Genomic DNA, 21,115 nt, shown 5'->3' with positions numbered 1-21,115 from the left:
GAAAAGCTTGAAGTCATGGATTCTTCTCTTTTCCTCACAAGCCATGTCCAATTCACCAAGAAGTCCCATGGGTTGTACCTCCAAGAATCTTACTCCTTCTTACAACCTCTACCACTACCATCATAGTCCAAGCCACCATCGTGTCTCACCTGGATTATTGTCATAGCCAATAATAGGCTACAATTGTTTTTCAACACATAGGTAATGTGATTCTTGTAAAGGGAAATCAGACCATGTCACTCCTCTGTTCCACGTCTTCCACTGCCTTTCCATCTCACCTTGAGTACAAGTCAAATCCCCTACATTGCTCTAAAAGCCCCCACACAATTGGCCTCAACCACCTTTCAGACACCATCTCCTTCCACTGCTCCCTCACTCATTTCACTCTAGCTACACTGGCCTTCATGCTGTTCCAAGTACATGCCACTCCTGCTTCAGGTCTTTGCACTTGTTGGCTCTCTGCCTGGAAAGCGCTTCCTCCAGATACACATAGAGCTTGCGTTCTCATTTCTTTCATCCCTGTTTATCAGCAAGGCCATCTTAAATATAAACCATAGCAACTACCCTCCCTACCTCTTCAGTCGGGCACCTACTGTCCCACCTCCTCTACTTCCTTTTTCTCCATGGCACTTATCAACTTCTGACATATTATGGCTTTGCTTGTTTATTTATTAGAATGTAACATCCAACAGGGCAGGACCTTTGTTCCCTGCTGTATCTCCAGCACCTAGAAAGTTCTGGGCACATAGTAAGCCATTTTTGCTAAACTACTAAACGAATGAAACAAATGGCTCTAAAGCTTGAGTTTTTCTGAATTATTATTGGAATAGTGCTCTACAGGATCACATAGAATTTATACAACTTCCTACATTTGATTAATTCTAGCAATCTTATTATCTCAGTATATTTACCACTAAGGGCAGAAGAGCAGTACGGCTACTGTAACCATGAGTAAAAATATCTGTGTTTACTGTAGTCTTTCAGTATCCTAATTTATTTATTTTGGTAAATAGAGACAGAATACAACATGGAAAAATGCTGAACATTTCTAGTTGATCTTCTTGAAGCTTACCAGCTTTGGGGGGGGTTGTAAAACACACACAGATATTTTAAATTGCCCAGATGCTACCTGGCTGTGTTTGTACTGGGCTGGGCTTAATTGGTGGCTCCTGAATTTCTATAAAGGAGTGCTAATCTGGTTGGAAAGGAGATGTGGGTCTTCAAACCTTATTGATGTGGTTATAAGACCATGTGAAAAAGATCAGTTGCCCATCTCATAGAATGAAGGAGTGGTGAAGCCTGCTGGATGGGGTTTGAGGCAGAGGAGGAAGGTACCAAAGCTCTCTCTGAGAAGCATAAACATACGGGATTTAGTCTTAAGTAAGTATACGACTTCAAAGTAGTCATTTAATTTCTTTTGACCTCAGTTTCCACATCAATAAAGTGAGGAACTTAGAATACAGCATGTATAAGGTTAATTCCAACCCTGTCTTTGGGTGGTATCATGAAAGGTCTCAGATTCAGACTCAGATATAACCTGCATTTAAATTGGAAATCTCTCTGAGGTCCAGTTTCTTTTTCTGTAAAGTGAATAAGTTTGGCTAAAACAGACTCTAAGGTTGCTCTCAAGTCTAACATTCTTTGCTTTGATTGTGCTTTTGGATTTTTTTTTTCTTACTCTGGTGAAATTAAACCTCTTACTTTTTTTTTTTTCTTTTTTTGCTTTCTTTTTTGGTTTCTTTGAGGCTGTGGTCACACACAAAATGTGAGGCTATGTCACACATTTGTAGATGTAGTGTGCATACTTTGCTGTTGGTGAACACTAACTCTGCTTTTTGGCAGAGTGTGGAGCAGAGATGGATCTGTGTGGTTTGTTTTATGCTCTAAACTTGACAGTGAGAGGACAGGAAATGGTCCATGGAGAAAATGGTGACAAAATATGTCTTTAACCTCAATTCTGGTCAATTGACATTAGAAACTGTAGCATTTTAAAACTGTGCGTTTCCCATTCCTTTGCCTCCTTTTAGGGCATCTAGGTGGATGATTCAGGCCGGGAAGCTCTTCAGTCAGCTGAATGACAAAAAGGACCTGGTCACACCTGTGACTTAGCTTCGTGCCTCAGTTACAGGTACAGAGAAATGGAGGAAATAGAAACTGCTATGTCCTTTGAGCACTATGTTTGAGATTTCCTGATAACAGACTTCACAAAAGGGACAATGTTAATTTTTAACAAATGTGTGTGTTGTGCATGAGGTCAGGGCCCTGGAAAGATAGCTATCAAATCTGCAACCCCTTCTAACACAACTTTATAGGTGAACTCTTTGAGAAGAATTGTCAGAAAGGAAAAAATAATGGCATAACTGATTAATTATGGGTTTGCATCTGATTTTTGATCAATTTAACATGATTTTCACTCACAAAGCTGGTTCTTCTAAATTCAGTTTGACAGACATGTATATATAATGCATCTACTGTGCACCAGCGTCCTCTCCCCAGGCCTTTCACACCCACTGTTCTATTTCATTCTCTTTTATTTTTTTTTTAACATCCTTATTGGAGTATAATTTCTTTACAATGTTGTGTTAGTTTCTGCTGTATAACAAAGTAAATCAGCAATAAGTATAGATATATCCCCATATGCCCTCCCTCTTGCATCTCCCTCCCACCCTCCCTATCCCACCCCTCTAGGTGGTCACAAAGCACCAAGCTGATCTCCCTGTGCTATGCAGCTGCTTCCCACTAGCTATCTATTTTACATTTGGTAGTGTATATATGTCCATGCCACTCTCTCACTTCATCCCAGCTTAACCTTCCCCCTCCCCGTGTCCTCAAGTCCATTCTCTATGTCTGCATCATGATTCCTCCCCTGCCCCTAGGTTCTTCAGAACCATTTTTTTTTTTTTTAGATTCCATATATATGTGTTAGCATACGGTATTCGTTTTTCTCTTTCTGACTTACTTCACTCTGTGTGACAGTCGCTATGTCCATCCACATCACTACAAATAACTCAATTTCATTGCTTTTTATGGCTGAGTAATATTCCATTGTATATATGTACCACATCTTCCTTACCCATTAATCTGTCGATGGACACTTAGGTTGCTTCCATGTCCTGGCTATTGTAAATAGGGCTGCAATGAACATTGTGGTACATGACTCCTTTTGAATTATGGTTTTCTCAGGGTATATGCCCAGTAGTGGGATTGCTGGGTCGTATGGTAGTTCTATTTTTAGTTTTTAGGGAACCTCCATACCGTTCTCCACAGTGGCTGTATCAATTTACATTCCCACCAACAGTGCAAGAGGGTTCCCTTTTCTCCACACCCTCTCCAGCATTTATTGTTTTGTAGATTTTTTGATGATGGTCATTCTGACTGGTGTGAGGTGATACCTCATTGTAGTTTTGATTTGCATTTCCCTAATGATTAGTGATGTTGAGCATCTTTTCATGTATTTGTTGGCAATCTGTATGTCTTCTTTGGAGAAATGTCTGTTTAGGTCTTCAGCCCATTTTTGGATTGGGTTTTTGTTTTTTTGATATTGAGCTGCATGAACTGCTTATATATTTTGGAGATTACTCCTTATCAGTTGCTTCATTTCCAAATATTTTCTCCCATTCCGAGGGTTGCCTGTTCATCTTGTTTATGGTTTCCTTTGCTGTGCAAAAGCTTTTAAGTTTCATTAGGTCTCATTTGTTTATTTTTGTTTTTATTTCCATTTCTCTTGGAAGTGGGTCAAAAAGGATCTTGCTGTGATTTATGTCATAGAGTGTTCTGCCTATGTTTTCCCCTAAGAGTTTTATAGTGTCTGGCCTTACATTTAGGTCTTTACTCCATTTTGAGTTTATTTTTGTGTATGGTGTAAGGAAGTGTTCTAATTTCATTCTTTTACATGTAGCTGTCCAGTTTTCCCAGCACCGCTTATTAAAGAGGCTGTCTTTTCCCCATTGTATAATCTTGCCTCCTTTATCAAAGATAAGGTGACCATATGTGTATGGGTTTTTCTCTGGGCTTTCTATCCTGTTCCATAGATTTATATTTCTGTTTTTGAGCCAGGACCATACTGTCTTGATTACTGTAGCTTTGTAGTATAGTCTGAAGTCAGGGAGCCTGATTCCTCCAACTCCATTGTTCTTTCTCAAGATTGCTTTGGCTATTTAGGGTCTTTTGTGTTTCCATACAAATTGTGAAATATTTTGTTCTAGTTCTGTGAAAAATGCCATTGGTAGTTTGATAGGGATTGCACTGAATATGTAGATCGCTATGGGTTGTATAGTCATTTTCACAATGTTGGTTCTTCCAATCCAAGAGCATGGTACATCTCTCCATCTGTTTGTGTCATCTTTAATTTCTTTCATCAGTGTCTTATAGTTTTCTGCATACAGGTCTTTTGTCTCCTTAGGTAGCTTTATTCCTAGGTATTTTATTCTTTTTGTTGAAGTGGTACATGGGAGTGTTTCCTTAATTTGTCTTCCAGATATTTCATCATTAGTGTATAGGAATGCAAGAGATTTCGGTGCATTAATTTTGTATCCTGCTACTTTACCAAATTCATTGATTAGCTCTAGTAGTTTTCTGGTAACATCTTTAGGATTCTCTATGTATAGTATCATGTCATCTGCAAACAGTGACAGTCTTACTTCTTCTTTTCCAATTTGGATTCCTTTTATTTCTTTTTCTTCTCTGATTGCTGTGGCTAAAACTTCCAAAACTATGTTGAATAATAGTGGTGAGAGTGGTCAACCTGGTCTTGTTCCTGATCTTAGTGGAAATCATTTCAGTTTTTCACCATTGAGAGTGATGTTGGCTGTGGATTTGTCATATATGGCCTTTATTAGGTTGAGGTGGGTTCCCTCTATGCCTACTTTCTGGAAGGTTTTTATCATAAATGGGTGTTGAATTTTGTTGAAAGCTTTTTCTGCATCTATTGAGATGATCATACGTTTTTTCTCCTTCAGTTTGTTAATATGGTGTATCACATTGATTGATTTACATATATATATTGAAGAATCCTTGCATTCCTGGGATAAACCCCACTTGGTCATGGTGTATGATCCTGTTAATGTGCTGTTGAATTCTGTTTGCTAGTATTTTGTTGAGGATTTTTGCATCTATGTTCATCAGTGATATTGGCCTGTAGTTTTCTTTTTATGTGTGACATCTTTGTCTGGTTTTGGTATCAGGGTGATGGTGGCCTCATAGAATGAGTTTGGGAGTGTTCCTGCCTCTTCTATATTTTGGAAGAGTTTGAGAAGGATAGGTGTTAGCTCTTCTCTAAATGTTTGATAGAGTTTGCCTGTGAAGCCATCTGGTCCTGGGCTTTTCTTTGTTGGAAGATTTTTAATCACAGCCTCAATTTCAGTGCTTGTCATTGGTGTGTTTATATTTTCTGTTTCTTCCTGGTTCAGTCTCGGAAGGTTGTGCTTTTCTAAGAATGTGTCCATTTCTTCCAGGTTGTCCATTTTATTAGCATAGAGTTGCTTGTAGCAATCTCTCATGATCCTTTGTATTTCTGCAGTGTCAGTTGTTACTTCTCCTTTTTCATTTCTAGTTCTATTGATTTGAGTCTTCTCCCTATTTTTCTTGATGAGTCTGGCTAACGCTTTATTAATTTTGTTTATCTTCTCAAAGAAAGAGCTTTTAATTTTATTCATCTTTGCTGTTGTTTTCTTCCTTTCTTTTTCATTTATTTCTGATCTGATCTTTATTTCTTTCCGTCTGCTAACTTTGAGGGGTTTTTTTGTTCTTCTTTCTCTAATTGCTTTAGGTGTAAGGTTAGGTTGTTTATTTTAGATATTTCTTGTTTCTTGATGTGGGATTGTACTGCTCTAAACTTCCCTCTTAGAACTGCGTTTGCTGCATCCCATAGGTTTTGGGTCATCGTGTTTTCATTGTCATTTGTTTCTGGGTATTTTTTTGATTTCCTCAGTGATCTCTTGGTTATTTAGTAGCATATTGTTTAGCATCCATGTGTTTGTATTTTTTACAGATTTTTTTCCTGTAATTGATATCTAGTCTCATAGCATTGTGGTCGGAAAAAACACTTGGTACGATTTCAATTTTCTTAAATTTACCAAGGCTTGATTTGTGATCCAAGATATGGTCTATCCTGGAGAATGTTCCATGAGCACTTGAGAAGAAAGTGTATTCTGTTGTTTTTGGATGGAATGTCCTACAAATATCAATTAAGTCCATCTTGTTTAATGTGTCATTTAAAGCTTGTGTTTCCTTATTTATTTTCATTTTGGATGATCTGTCCATCGGTGAAAGTGAACTGTTAAAGTCCCCCACTATTATTGTGTTACTGTCGATTTCCCCTTTTATGGCTGTTAGCATTTGCCTTATGTATTGAGGTGCTCCTATGTTGGGTGCATAAATATTTACAATTGTTATATCTTCTTATATTGATCCCTTGATCATTATATACTGTCCTTCTTTGTCTCTTGTAATAGCCTTTATTTTAAAGTCTATTTTGCCTGATATGAGAATTGCTACTCCAGCTTTCTTTTGATTTCCATTTGCATGGAATATCTTTTTCCATCCCCTCACTTTCAGTCTGTATGTGTCCCTAGGTCTGAAGTGGGTCTCTTGTAGACAGCATATATACGGGTCTTGTTTTTCTATCCATTCAGTCAGTCTATGGCTTTTGGTTGGAGCATTTAATCCATTTACATTTAAGGTAATTATCGGTGTGTATGTTCCTATTACCATTTTCTTAATTGTTTGGGGTTTGTTTTTGTAGGTCTTTTCTTTCTCTTGTGTTTCCTGCCTAGAGAAGTTCCTTTAGCATTTGTTGTAAAGCTGGTTTGGTGGTGCTGAATTCTCTTAATTTTTGCTTATCTGTAAAGGTTTTAATTTCTCCATTGAATCTGAATGAGATCCTTGCTGGGTAGAGTAATCTTGATTGTAGGTTTTTCCCTTTCATCACTTTAAATATGTCCTGCCACTCCCTTCTGGCTTACAGAGTTTCTGCTGAAAGATCAGCTGTTAACCTTATGGGGATTCCCTTGTATATTATTGTTGCTTTTCCCTTGCTGCTTTTAATATTTGTTCTTTGTATTTAATTTTTGATAGTTTGATTAATATGTGTCTTGGCGTGTTTCTCCTTGGATTTATCCTGTATGGGACTCTCTGTGCTTCCTGGACTTGATTGACTATTTCCTTTCCCATGTTAGGGAAGTTTTCAACTATAATCTCTTCAAATATTTTATCAGTCCCTTTTTTTTTTTCTCTTCTTCTTCTGGGACCCCTATAATTCGAATGTTGGTGCATTTCATGTTGTCCCAGAGGTCTCTGAGATTGTCCTTAATTCTTTTCATTCTTTTTTTATTCTGTTCTGTGGTAGTTATTTTCACTATTTTATCTTCCAGCTCACTTATCTATTCTTCTGCCTCAGTTATTCTGCTACTGATTCCTTCTAGAGAATTTTTAATTTCATTTATTGTGTTGTTCATCTTTGTTTGTTTGCTCTTTAGTTCTTCTAGGTCCTTTTTAAATGTTTCTTGTATTTTCTCCATTCTATTTCCAAGATTTTGGATCATCTTTACTATCATTACTCTGAATTCTTTTTCAGGTAGACTGCCTATTTTCTCTTCATTTGTTTGGTATGGTGGGTGTTTACCTTGCTCCTTCATCTGCTGTGTATTTCTCTGTCTTCTCATTTTACTTAACTTACTGTGTTTGGGGTCTCTGTTTTGCAGGCTGCAGGTTCATAGTTCCCGTTGTTTTTGGTGTCTGCTCCCAGTGGGTAAGGTAGGTTCAGTGGGTTGTGTAGACTTCCTGGTGGAGGGAACTGGTGCCTGTATTCTGGTGGATGAGGCTAGATCTTGTATTTATGGTGGGCAGGACCATGTCCGGTGGTGTGTTTTGGGGTGTCTGTGAAGTTATTATGATTTTAGGCAGCCTTCCTGCTAATGGGTGGGGTTGTGTTCCTGTCTTGCTCATTGTTTGGCATAGGGTGTCCAGCACTGTAGCTTGCTCTTCATTGAGTGGAGCTGGATCTTAGCATTGAGATGGAGATCTCTGGGAGAGCTTTTGCCCTTTGATATTATGTGGGGCCGGGAGGTCCTGAAATTGGCTCTCCCACCTCAGAAGCTCGGGCCTGACACCCGGCCAGAGCACCAAGACCCTGTCAGCCACATCTCTCAGAAGAAAAGGGAGAAAAAAGAAAGAAAGAAAATAAATAAGTTAAATTTAAAAAAAAGTTATTAAAATAAAAAAATAGTAAAAATAAAAAATAAAAAAGTAATAAAAAAAGAAAGAGAGACAGAAAGAAGAGAGCAACAAAATGAAAAATCAAATTCACCAATCTTAACAAGTGCTAAAAATTATATGTCAAAAGAAAAAAAAAAAGGACAGTGAGAACCCTAGGACAAATGGCAAAAGCAAAACTATATAGACAAAATCACACAAAGAAGCATACATATACACACTCACAAAAATAGGAAAAGGAAAAAAAATATATATATATATACATAAAAAAAGGAAGAGAGCAACCAAATCAATAAACACATCTACTGATGATAATAAGCTCTAAATACTAAACTAAGATAAACATAAAACCAAAAACAAATTAGATGCAGAAAGCAAACCCCAAGTCTACAGCTGCTCCCAAAGTCCACCGTCTCAGTTTTGGGATGATTCGTTGTCTATTCAGGTATCACACAGATGCAGGGTACATCAAGTTGATTGTGGAGATTTAATCCGCAGCTCCTGAGGCTGCTGGGAGAAATTTCCCTTTCTCTTCTTTGTTCGCACAGCTCCTGGTGTTCAGCTTTGGATTTGGACCCGCCTCTATGTGTAGGTTGCATGTGTTCCCTGCCCAGACAAGACAGAGTTAAAGTAGGAGCTGATTAGGGGGCTCTGGCTCACTCAGGCCAGTGGGAGGGAGGGGTATGGAATGCGGGGCAAGCCTGTGGTGGCAGAGGCCGGCGCGATGCTGCAACAGGCTGAGGTGCGCCGTGTGTTCTCCCTGGATCACGGGACCCTGGCAGTGCCGGGTTGCACAGGCTCCCAGGAGGGGAGGTGTGGATAGTGACCTGTGCTTGCACACAGGCTTCTTGTAGCTGCAGCAGCAGCCTTAGGGTTTCATGCCCGTCTCTGGTGTCCACGGTGATAGCTGCAGCTCACGCCCATCTCTGGAGCTCATTTAGGCAGTGCTCTGAATCCCCTCTCCTAGCACACCCCAAAACAGTGGTCTCTTGACTCTTAGGCAGGTCCAGACTTTTTCCTGGACTCCCTCCCAGCTAGCTGTGGTGCACTAGCCCCCTTCCGGCTGTGTTCATGCAGCCAACCCCAGTCCTCTCCCTGGGGTCTGACCTCCGAATCCCGAGCCTCAGCTCCCAGTCCCTACGTGCCCCGGCGAGTGAGCAGACAAGCCTCTCAGGCTGGTGAGTGCTGGTTGGCACTGATCCTCTGTGCAGGAATCTCTCGCTTTGCCCTCTGCACCCCTGTTGCTGCGCTCTCTTCCATGGCTCCAAAGCTTCTGCCCCCGCCGCCCACCCCCCGTCTCAGCCACTGAAGGGGCTTCCTAGTGTGTGGAAACTTTTGCTCTTTCACAGCTCCCTCCCTGAGGTGCAGGTCTCGTCCCTATTCTTTTGTCTCTGTTTTTTCTTTTTTCTTTTGCCCAACCCAAGTATGTGGGGAGTTTCTTGCCTTTTGGGAAGTCTGAGGTCTTCTGCCAGCGTTCAATAGGTGTTCTCTAGGAGTCGTTCCACATGTAGATGTAGTTTTGATGTATTTGTGGGGAGGAAGGTGATCTCCACGTCTTATTCCTCCACCATCTTGAAGGCACCTCTCTATTTCATTCTCACATCAACCTTTTGAGATAGCTATTTATATTTTCCACCTATGTCTGAAGATATGGAGGCTTGGAAACATTGTGAATCTGCCCAAGGTCACATAGAACAAGTTGGGATTTAAACCCCAATATTCTCCCTTCCATCTCCTTTGCTTATTCTCCATTATGATGGTTATATGGTACAGTGGGTATGTGAGGGAACAGATGTGAATTTAAAAAACACAAAAATCAGTTTTTAAAATCATCACCTTTTACACCTTAAATTTACACAGTGTTATATGTCAATTGTATTTCAATAAAGCTGGAAAATTATTATATTTATTTGAATATACATTGACTCTACATATGCAGATCCAATTTAGTTTTTTATCCACAGTAAGTCATCTGCTGCCACAACTAAAATTGTGAGAAATCAAAGGAGTAGAAACTTTCTGATTACTTAGAAAGGTTTTGTATTTTTCCTTTGTGTGGAGCGGCTTTTGGAAATTTAGGATGAATCTGGAAATAAGCATTAATGTAAAAGAATTGACCATGACCATGAAGAGCCCTAAGCCTCACCCTTCCCTGCCATGACCGGGATCAATGAGCAATGACCCTTAGGCTTCTTTCTAATGCTGGATAAGTGCTCATCTAGAAGAACTAACGTTCCCCTGTGTGTGTCCTTCGGAGGTACTCCAGTCATTGAGATGTCCCTCCTGAGTGATGAGATCTGGGTAATGTTGTCTCTATGGTCCAGTTTGATGATGTGATCTGTGCTCATTTCCTTGAGACATTAGAGTAGACTGAGGTTGATTTTCAAAAAATTTGATTTTATTTCAGAATTTCCTCTAAAATGGTGGGTAAAGAATTTGGACACCAATTCCTTCAAGGAACTCAGTGTCACAGAGGTGTTTTATACTGGGAATGATGCTTTGGTGTCCAAGTATTGAGAACAGAAGTGCCCCTTTAATTACCCAGTTTTACCCTCCCGACGGAGTCTCTCCCCTTCTTATATCCCCCAAATCCTACCTATTCTTCTGGAAATAGCTGAAATCCCACTCTTGCGAGGCCTCTGTCCCCCACTCCCATCAAAGGTATTGCGTCCCTTCTTAAACCCCCAGGGTTCCCACCATCCAGTCCTCAGTTCATTATTTGTGGAGTTTGGACACTTTTTCCACTGATGGAACCAATATCTGGATATTTTACTGTTCAACTTTTGCACAAGCTTATATATTTGATTTCCTTCACTAGAGTAGATTATACACTGGTTTGGAGTGAAGAAAGTAATTCCTTGGGTGACTCAAGGACTTGAACATATCTGGCACTCAGTAAATGTATGTTTCTGTTAGATTTGATTAACTTGCCAATGAGAATAATGGATGAAAGTCATGAATTCTACCCTGAGGAAACAGATTTACACTGCCTTCTTAGTAATTATTTGTTTCCTTTCATTTTTTTCCCTGAAAAGAAGTTAGCTGTGAATTAGGTCTCCAATGGTACCAGCAAAGACCGTAGAAACATAAGTTCTTCTGTGTGTGTCTGGCTTGAAGATTTTCAGGGAGAAGAAATCAAGTTAGAAAGAACAAAGAACAATGTGTTTTGGGAGTCTTAAAGGGAATTGGTCAAGAAAGTCAATATTTCAGGGACATACTTATGATATTTCTATTTATGATGGGGTAGCAGGGTAGAGAGTCTAGTAAAAGATGCACTTGTAATCTGTCCCTTGGCAATTGACTTACCTCCAGAGTGATTCTAAAAATGCATATTCCGGGGGTGGAGTCAAGATGGCATCCTAGGAGGATGCGGAATTCGCGTCTCCACACAACTAGGGCAGCTACCAGGCACTGGTGGGGGACCATGGACACCTAAGGGGATGGGAGGAATCCCCAGCGACTGGCTTGCGGGATCTTGGTTTCCAGGCTGGAGGACGGGCCTGAGCTCGTGTGGTGGGAGCTTCAAGTCCAAACCACTGGACTAACAGAGAACTGCAGAACCCAAGGAATATTAATCAGAGTGAGGCCTCCCGGAGGTCCTCATCTCAGCACCAAAACCTGGCTCTATCCAACTGCCTGCAAACTCCAGTGTTGGACGTCTCTGGCCAAACAACCAGTAAAACAGGAATACAGCATCACCAATGGAAAAAAAAAAAAAAAATGAAATGAGGGGCTTCCCTGGTGGCGCAGTGGTTGAGAGTCTGCCTGCCAATGCAGGGGACACGGGTTCGAGCCCTGGTCTGGGAGGATCCCACATGCCACGGAGCAACTGGGCCTGTGAGCCACAGTTGCTGAGCCTGTGCGTCTGGAGCTTGTGCTCTGCAACAAGAGAGGCCGCAATGATGAGAGGCCAGCGCACCGCAATGAAGAGTGGCCCCCACTTGCCGTAACTGGAGAAAGCCCTCGCACAGAAACGAAGACCCAGCACAGCCATAAATAAATAAATAAATAAATAAATAAATAAATAAATGGATCATCACATTAAAAAAAAAAATGAAATGACAAAAAAATATGTTACAGATGAAGGAGCAAGGTAAAAACCTACAAGACCAAATAAATGACGATGAAATAGACAACCTACCTGAAAAAGAATTCAGAGTAATGATAGTAAACATGATCCAAAATCTCGGAAACAGAATAGAGAAAATAAAAGAAACATTTAACAAGGATCTAGAAGAAGTAAAGAGCAAACAAACAGTGATGAACAACATAATTACTGAACTTAAAAATACTCTAGAAGGAATCAATAGCAGAATAACTGAGGCAGAAGAATGGATAAATGACCTGGAAGATAAAATGGTGGAAATAACTGCCAGGAGCAGAATAAAGAATGAAAAGAATTGAGGACAATCTCAGAAACTTCTGGAACAATACTAAATGAACCAACATTCGAATTATAGGGTTCCCAGAAGAAGAAGAGAAAAGAAAAGCCACTGATAAAGTATTTGAAGAGATTATAGTTGAAAACTTCCCTAACATGGGAAAGGAAATAGTCAATCAAGTCCAGGAAGCACAGAGAGTCCCATACAGGATAAATCCAAGGAGAAAAAAGACACATATTAATCAAACTATCAAAAATTAAATACAAAGAACAAATATTAAAAGCAGCAAGGGAAAAGCAACAATAATATACAAGGGAATCCCCATAAGGTTAACAGCTGATCTTTCAGCAGAAACTCTGTAAGCCAGAAGGGAGTGGCAGGACATATTTAAAGTGATGAAAGGGAAAAACCTACAATCAAGATTACTCTACCCAGCAAGGATCTCATTCAGATTCAATGGAGAAATTAAAACCTTTACAGATAAGCAAAAATTAAGAGAATTCAGCACCACCAAACCAGCTTTACAACAAATGCTAAAGGAACTTCTCTAGGCAGGAAACACAAGAGAAAGAAAAGACCTACAAAAACAAACCCCAAACAATTAAGAAAATGGTAATAGGAACATACACACCGATAATTACCTTAAATGTAAATGGATTAAATGCTCCAACCAAAAGCCATAGACTGACTGAATGGATAGAAAAACAAGACCCGTATATATGCTGTCTACAAGAGACCCACTTCAGACCTAGGGACACATACAGACTGAAAGTGAGGGGATGGAAAAAGATATTCCATGCAAATGGAAATCAAAAGAAAGCTGGAGTAGCAATTCTCATATCAGGCAAAATAGACTTTAAAATAAAGGCTATTACAAGAGACAAAGAAGGACAGTATATAATGATCAAGGGATCAATATAAGAAGATATAACAATTGTAAATATTTATGCACCCAACATAGGAGCACCTCAATACATAAGGCAAATGCTAACAGCCATAAAAGGGGAAATCGACAGTAACACAATAATAGTGGGGGACTTTAACAGTTCACTTTCACTGATGGACAGATCATCCAAAATGAAAATAAATAAGGAAACACAAGCTTTAAATGACACATTAAACAAGATGGACTTAATTGATATTTGTAGGACATTCCATCCAAAAACAACAGAATACACTTTCTTCTCAAGTGCTCATGGAACATTCTCCAGGATAGACCATATCTTGGATCACAAATCAAGCCTTGGTAAATTTAAGAAAATTGAAATCGTATCAAGTATCTTTTCCAACTACAACGCCCTGAGACTAGATATCATTTACAGGAAAAAATCTGTAAAAAATACAAACACATGGAAACTAAACAATACACTACTAAATAACCAAGAGATCACTGAAGAAGTCAAAGAGGAAATAAAAAAATACCTAGAAACAAATGACAATGAAAGCAGAATGACCCAAAACCTTTGGGATGCACCAAAAGCAGTTCTAAGAGGGAAGTATATAGCAATACAATCCCACATCAAGAAACAAGAAATATCTAAAATAAACAACCTAACCTTATACCTAAAACAATTAGAGAAAGAAGAACAAAAATACCCCCAAAGTTAGCAGAAGTAAAGAAATCATAAAGATCAGATCAGAAATAAATGAAAAGGAAGTGAAGGAAACAATAGCAAAGATCAATAAAACTAAAAACTGGTTCTTTGAGAAGATAAACAAAATTGATAAACCATTAGCCAGACTTATCAAGAAAAAAAAGGGAGAAGACTCAAATCAACAGAATTAGAAATGGAAAGGAGAAGTAACAACTGACACTGCAGAAATACAAAGGATTATGAAGATTACTGCAAGTGACTATATGCCAATAAAATGGACAACCTGGAAGAAATGGACACATTCTTAGAAAAGCACAACCTTCCGAGACTGAACCAGGAAGAAACAGAAAATACAAACAGACCAATGACAAGCACTGAAATTTAAAGTGTGATTTAAAATCTTCCAACAAACAAAAGCCCAGGACCAGATGGCTTCACAGGCGAACTCTATCAAACATTTAGAGAAGAGCTAACACCTATCCTTCTCAAACTCTTCCAAAATATAGCAGAGGCAGGAACACTCCCAAACTCATTGTACAATGCCACCATCACCCTGATACCAAATCCAGACAAAGATGTCACAAAAAAAGAAAACTACAGGCCAATATCACTAATGAACATAGATGCAAAAATCCTCAACAAAATACTAGCAAACAGAATCCAACAGCACATTAACAGGATCACACACCATGATCAAGTGGGGTTTATCCCAGGAATGCAAGGATTCTTCAGCATATGCAAATCAATCAATGTGATACACCATATTAACAAACTGAAGGAGAAAAACCATATGATAATCTCAATAGATGAAGAAAAACCTTTCAACAAAATTCAACACCCATTTATGATAAAAACTCTCCAGAAAGTAGGCATAGAGGGAAACTACCTCAACTTTATAAAGACCATATATGACAAACCCACAGCCAACATCATTCTCAATGGTGACAAAATGAAACCATTTCCTCTAAGATCAAAAACAAGACCAGGTTGCCCACTCTCACCACTATTATTCAACATAGTTTTGGAAGCTTTAGCCACAGCAATCAGAGACAAAAAAGAAATAAAAGGAATCCAAATTGGAAAAGAAGAAGTAAAACTGTCACTGTTTGCAGATGATATGATACTATACATAGAGAATCCTAAAGATGCTATCAGAAAACTCCTAGAGCTAATCAGTGAATTTGGTAGAGTAGCAGGATACAAAATTAATTCACAGAAATCTCTTGCACCCCTATACATGAATGATGAAAAATCTGGAAGACAAATTAAGGAAACACTCCCATGTACCACTTCAACAAAAAGAATAAAATACCTAGGAATAAACCTACCTAAGGAGACAAAAGACCTGTATGCAGAAAACTATAAGACACTGTTGAAAGAAATTAAAGATGACACAAACAGATGGAGAGATATACCATGTTCTTGGATTGGAAGAATCAACATTGTGAAACTGACTATACTAACCAAAGAAATCTACAAATTCAATGCAATCCCTATCAAACTACCAGTGGCATTTTTCACAGAACTAGAACAAAAAATTTCACAATCCGTATGGAAACACAAAAGACCCTGAATAGCCAAAGCAATCTTGAGAAAGAAAAACGGAGCTGGAGGAATCAGGCTCCCTGACTTCAGACTATATTACAAAGGTACAGTAATCAAGACAGTATGGTACTGGCTCAAAAACAGAAATACAGATCCATGGAACAGGATTGAAAGCCCAGAGATAAACCCATGCACATATGGTCACCTTATCTTTGATAAAGGAGGCAAGATTATACAATGGAGAAAAGACAGCCTCTTTAATAAGTGGTGCTGGGAAAACTGGACAGCTACATGTAAAAGAATGAAATTAGAACACTTCCTTACACCATACACAAAAATAAACTCAAAATGGAGTAAAGACCTAAATGTAAGGCCAGACACTATCAAACTCTTAGAGGAAAACATAGGCAGAACACTCTATGACATAAATCACAGCAAGATCCTTTTTGACCCACCTCCTAGAGATATGGAAATAAAAACAAAAATAAACAAAGGGGACCTAATGAAACTTAAAAGCTTTTGCACAGCAAAGGAAACCATGAAAAAGACGAAAAGGCAACCCTCAGAATGGGAGAAAATATTTGGAAACGAAGCAACTGACAAAGGAGTAATCTCCAAAATATACAAGCAGCTCATGAAGCTCAATATCAAAACAACAGAAACCCAATCCAAAAATGGGCAGAAGACCTAAATAGACATTTCTCCAAAGAAGATATACAGATTGCCAACAAACACATGAAAAGCTGCTCAACATCACTAATCTTTAGGGAAATGCAAATCAAAACTACAGTGAGGTATCACCTCACACCGGTCAGAATGTGCATCATCAAAAAATCTACAAACAGTAAATGCTGGAGAAGGTGTGGAGAAAAGGGAACCCTCTTGCACTGTTGGTGGGAATGTAAATTGATACAGCCACTGTGGAGAACAGTATGGAGGTTCCCTAAAAACTAAAAATAGAACTACCATACGACCCAGCAATCCCACTACTGGGCATATACCCTGAGAAAACCATAATTCAAAAGGAGTCATGTACCACAATGTTCATTGCAGCCCTATTTACAATAGCCAGGATATGGAAGCAACCTAAGTGTCCATCGACAGATTAATGGGTAAGGAAGATGTGGTACATATATACAATGGAATATTACTCAGCCATAAAAAGCAATGAAATTGAGTTATTTGTAGTGATGTGGATGGACATAGCGACTGTCACACAGAGTGAAGTAAGTCAGAAAGAGAAAAACGAATACCGTATGCTAACACATATATATGGAATCTAAAAAAAAAAAAATGGTTCTGAAGAACCTAGGGGCAGGGGAGGAATCATGATGCAGACATAGAGAATGGACTTGAGGACACGGGGAGGGGGAAGGTTAAGCTGGGATGAAGTGAGAGAGTGGCATGGACATATATACACTACCAAATGTAAAATAGATAGCTAGTGGGAAGCAGCTGCATAGCACAGGGAGATCAGCTTGGTGCTTTGTGACCACCTAGAGGGGTGGGATAGGGAGGGTGGGAGGGAGATGCAAGAGGGAGGGGATGTGGGGATGTACATTTGCACAAAGCTGATTCACTTTGTTACACAGCAGAACCTAACAGAACATTGTAAAGCAATTATACTCCAATAAATATGTTAAAAAAATGTATATCCCCATTTCATGGAATTAAATGTCTTAATTGGAATGTGTTCATTGTAAGGCTGTTAGGACGTTGGTGATCAAAGAGCAGAGGTGCAGGTGGGGTGAGGAGAGACCAACCCCTGTTGTGGGCGGCTGGCCAACCTAACAGGAAGCCCATTTCTGATAACTGTGCTGAGGAATGTGAGGCCAAAGGATGGGTGCTGGGTGTGCAGGACTTGCATCCTCCTCCCTTGAAGCCATGGACAGTGATAAAGGAATTACTCATCATAGAGCTCTGTTGACTTGTCTGCTCAAGTCAATAAATATTGCCATTTCCTGACTCATTTAGTGGAAAAATGATGACAGTGAAGAAAGAGGGAGGGCATGGGTGGGACAGGAATTTTGTAATTTATTATAGTATATTCCCCCCACCCCCAGTATTTTATTATGAAGATTTTCAAACACACAGAAAAATTGAGGGAATTGCACAGTGAACACCCATACACCCATTTAGATTCTATGGTGAACATTTTGCTAGAATTATTTTACTACCTATCTCTTCATCCCTCTATCAATCTGTCTCAGGAGCAGCATTCTATGAGTTTTGACAAAGGCTTTCACCTGTGTGACCCTAACCCCTATCCAGATATAAAATACAACCTTCATCTCAGAACGTCTCCTCATGCCCCTTCCTGAGCAATCCCTGCTCCCAACTCACTCCCAGAGGCAACCACTTTCCTATTTCTTTTATCGTAGATAAGTTTCGTCTATTCTAGAACTTTGTGTGAGGCTTCTTTCACTCTGTTTTTGAGATTCATCCATATTGTTATGTATATCCATTTTTTTTTAAACTAAAATAATCTCTATTCATTTTCAGAAACTCTCAGGTTAGCAATGTCCTTAGAAAGCAGTAGGTAAAAAGGGAAAATAAAGTTTTTGTTTTTTTTTTAAAAAAGGAGAGTTGAAAGGGACCCTAGTGACAGCTACATTGGCCCTTATTTTCTATATGAAGTGATCTGGGACCAGTGATTGCTCAGGGTCAAGTAGACTAAGCTGAAACTAGAACCCAGGTCTCCTGACCTGATGCTTGAAACGGTTAGAGGCAGCTGAGTGGGGTGGTTGTTTTGAGCTGAAGCCATGTGAGACTCGAGAGTTTCGACAGAGATTTGCTTTAGAGGATGTGAAACTCCACTAACCTCATGTGACCAGAAATCCTCGGAGGCCTTGGTGTGGAGCCAGGGGGGAGACTGACACGGCTTCTGGTTACCAGCTCCAAGTCTGAACGCACTGGCTCAGGGTGACTTATGGTGAGCTTCCTGATTTGCAATAAAACGAGACACGGGACAGGGGAAGCTTTTCTACACCAGCGTACACAGGCAGGTTAATGATAAAGGAACAAAAAAGGCCAAGAAAGGCACCTTCAGCCACATGGTCCTCCCATAGGAAGGGACATGGAGATGAAAATAAAACACCAAGGGAAGGAGGGAGGGATGCCATGTTACACAGAGAGCCTTTGTCTCCAATTCAGCCCAGATGACAATGACCTGGCGGTGCCTGCCTGCCAGCTGTTGGCTGGCCTTTGTGAAAGTCCCCGATCTCCAGGCCAATGCTTAGTGGGCAGGTATCCATATCATGAAGCCAACTGGCACTGCTGCCAACTTTGTTGGTGAAATGAGCCCAATGTCAGGGAACTAAGGCTGCTGGGCCACTCTTGCTACCAGCCAGCAGGTGTGAGCCCCCGTGGGCAGGTGCTCTGGGGAGAGAGGGCTGGTTTTGCCATGGTAACGGATCGAAAAAGGACGTTTCTTCTTCAAGGTCGGTTTGACCTCTTTTCTGCCTGGGGAATGTTGTGAAGAAGAGACTTTGTGGCGACTCTGACTTGTGTGTGAATGTGTGCCTCGTCTGTTTTGAATGCATCGCTTCTCATTGGATCTTATTAGTGTCACCTGCTGGGCAAATCTGGGGGTTGGTGGATCTCTTGGGGGATGTTGTCATGGCCGAAGATCAGGTCACCAGAGAAGTCCCAGGAGAGACAATCCAGTGTAAACCAAGCAGGACTGAATAAAGAATTCCAAAGGCGTCTCTGAAGGGCAGCCAGTCAGGTTCGACGGGTTCTCTGGGCTATTCCGGGATAAGAGATTAGTGCTGACTGTTTGCGGCTTGTCACCCTAGATGTCCTTTGGCCAAACTGTCCTGGGCGCAGCGGTGAAGGGACCGTTGTCAGCTTGCTGGGTGCCTCATCAGTCTGACACAATGAGTTCATTGTAAAGAAGCAAGCTTTCCTTATCACCGTTGTCCTTCTCTCTGTAACTCTTACACTCATGCCTTTACCTTGGGCAAATACATTTTCTGGCTTTGATATAAAAGTTTAGTTTCTCCTAGATGTTTGTATTTCTGCTTCTCACTCTGATACAAGTGGTTCTGACTCAGGTCATTAGGTTGGGTGTCAGGAATGTTCCCACTTCCCATCTCTTGCGTGTGTTCACAGGATGAGCTCCACTTTCTGTGCCCCAAGATTCATTAGGAGAAATAATAGTGTTGTAATAATGGGGGCAGGGGGCTTCCTGAACCCCCTGGAAAATTTTACTCCTTTCTTCCCACTGGGATGCTATCAAAATTATTCAGATGGGATGGCACCCTGACAGTAGGAAATATTAATGATTCTTGATAAACTCTGAGCAAATTGCTTACAAATATAACCATGGAAACGTCTCAGTCTCCTGATGTATAAAATAAAAAGATTAGATTGAATGATCTCTTTAGGACTTTGCCTGCTAGTTTCCTAAGATTTTGCATTTCAACACAGAAAAGCTCTAAATAGATTGAACAATCAACAAACTGACCTTACTTACTCACAAACTTTTGCACTAGAGACTTACATTCAGTAAATATTTATAATTCATCTACTAAGTCTAGGCACCCAGGATATAGAAACAGGCCAAGCATCACTTTCTATCTTGAAGGATCTCATGGTCTAATGGGGAGGGGTAGCAAGAAGAAATTATTCTTGAAATTGGCAGTAGTTTGAATGCAAAATTCTGCTTGGAAAAGAAGTTGCCTTTTGGTTTGGAAAAGCACTTTAATGGGCATATTTAATGTAGAAAGATGAGCCCCTTCCACCCCCCAACCCCCAAGTGGCAGGGTCAGGACTATGTGATGTGAGATACTTGCCTTGGTCGAAGAAATAAGGGGATGCCAAAAAACTTAGTGATCAAGATAAATATTATTATAATGTAATACTTAAAAAATAAAAATAAAAAAAATCCATGATGAACAAAGTATGCACATTTTAAATAAAGAGAGAATCTGATCCTACACATGTATAATCTTGCCTCACTTTCCTCACCCTAATTCTGGTCCTGGTTCCAATAAAACTTTATAAAATATTCCAATTTGATTTTTTAAAACCATTGGATTAAAATATCTAAAGATTTATACAAGAGTGGTAACAGAGTTTAGGGTTTTAGAGGTTTGTCTTTAGAAGGAGAAGACCCTTGAGGGCATGGGGTCCCCCTGGAAGATGGCAGTGAGCACAACTGAGAAATTCTTCATGGTGGAGAATGGTTGATAAATATTTATGAAAGAGATGCCTAAAAAAGGGTTTGAAGTTGTTCCTTACACTGTGCTGCAGTTACCCCCTCTGCCCCCTACCCCTCTCTTAGAAGTCTGATACATACAATAACCCACGGATTCATGCTGCTTTGAGAAAGAGGAAGGAAGAAGGGTGGTGTCTAGCACGGTAGGAAGTGGTCTAGTG

General features: G+C 39.9%; 1 protein-coding gene across 1 annotated transcript in view; it reads left to right on the top strand.

Moving 5' to 3' along the window:
* The first annotated feature begins 2,008 nt into the window (after positions 1–2,008).
* The window catches only part of ANKRD55 (ankyrin repeat domain 55), a 502,662-nt gene continuing 483,555 nt past the window's right edge, over positions 2,009–21,115 (top strand). Inside the window, exon 1 of the mRNA XM_082382340.1 lies at positions 2,009–2,128. The gene's annotated coding sequence lies outside the window, so the exon portion shown is untranslated. The remainder of the gene's footprint in view (positions 2,129–21,115) is intronic.

This window comes from Balaenoptera borealis (assembly GCF_965194805.1).
Source record: "Balaenoptera borealis genome assembly, chromosome: 2".
Classification (NCBI taxonomy): domain Eukaryota; kingdom Metazoa; phylum Chordata; class Mammalia; order Artiodactyla; family Balaenopteridae; genus Balaenoptera; species Balaenoptera borealis.
The sequence above is the reverse complement of the archived record's forward strand: the minus strand, read 5'-3'. Positions and strand labels throughout refer to the sequence as shown.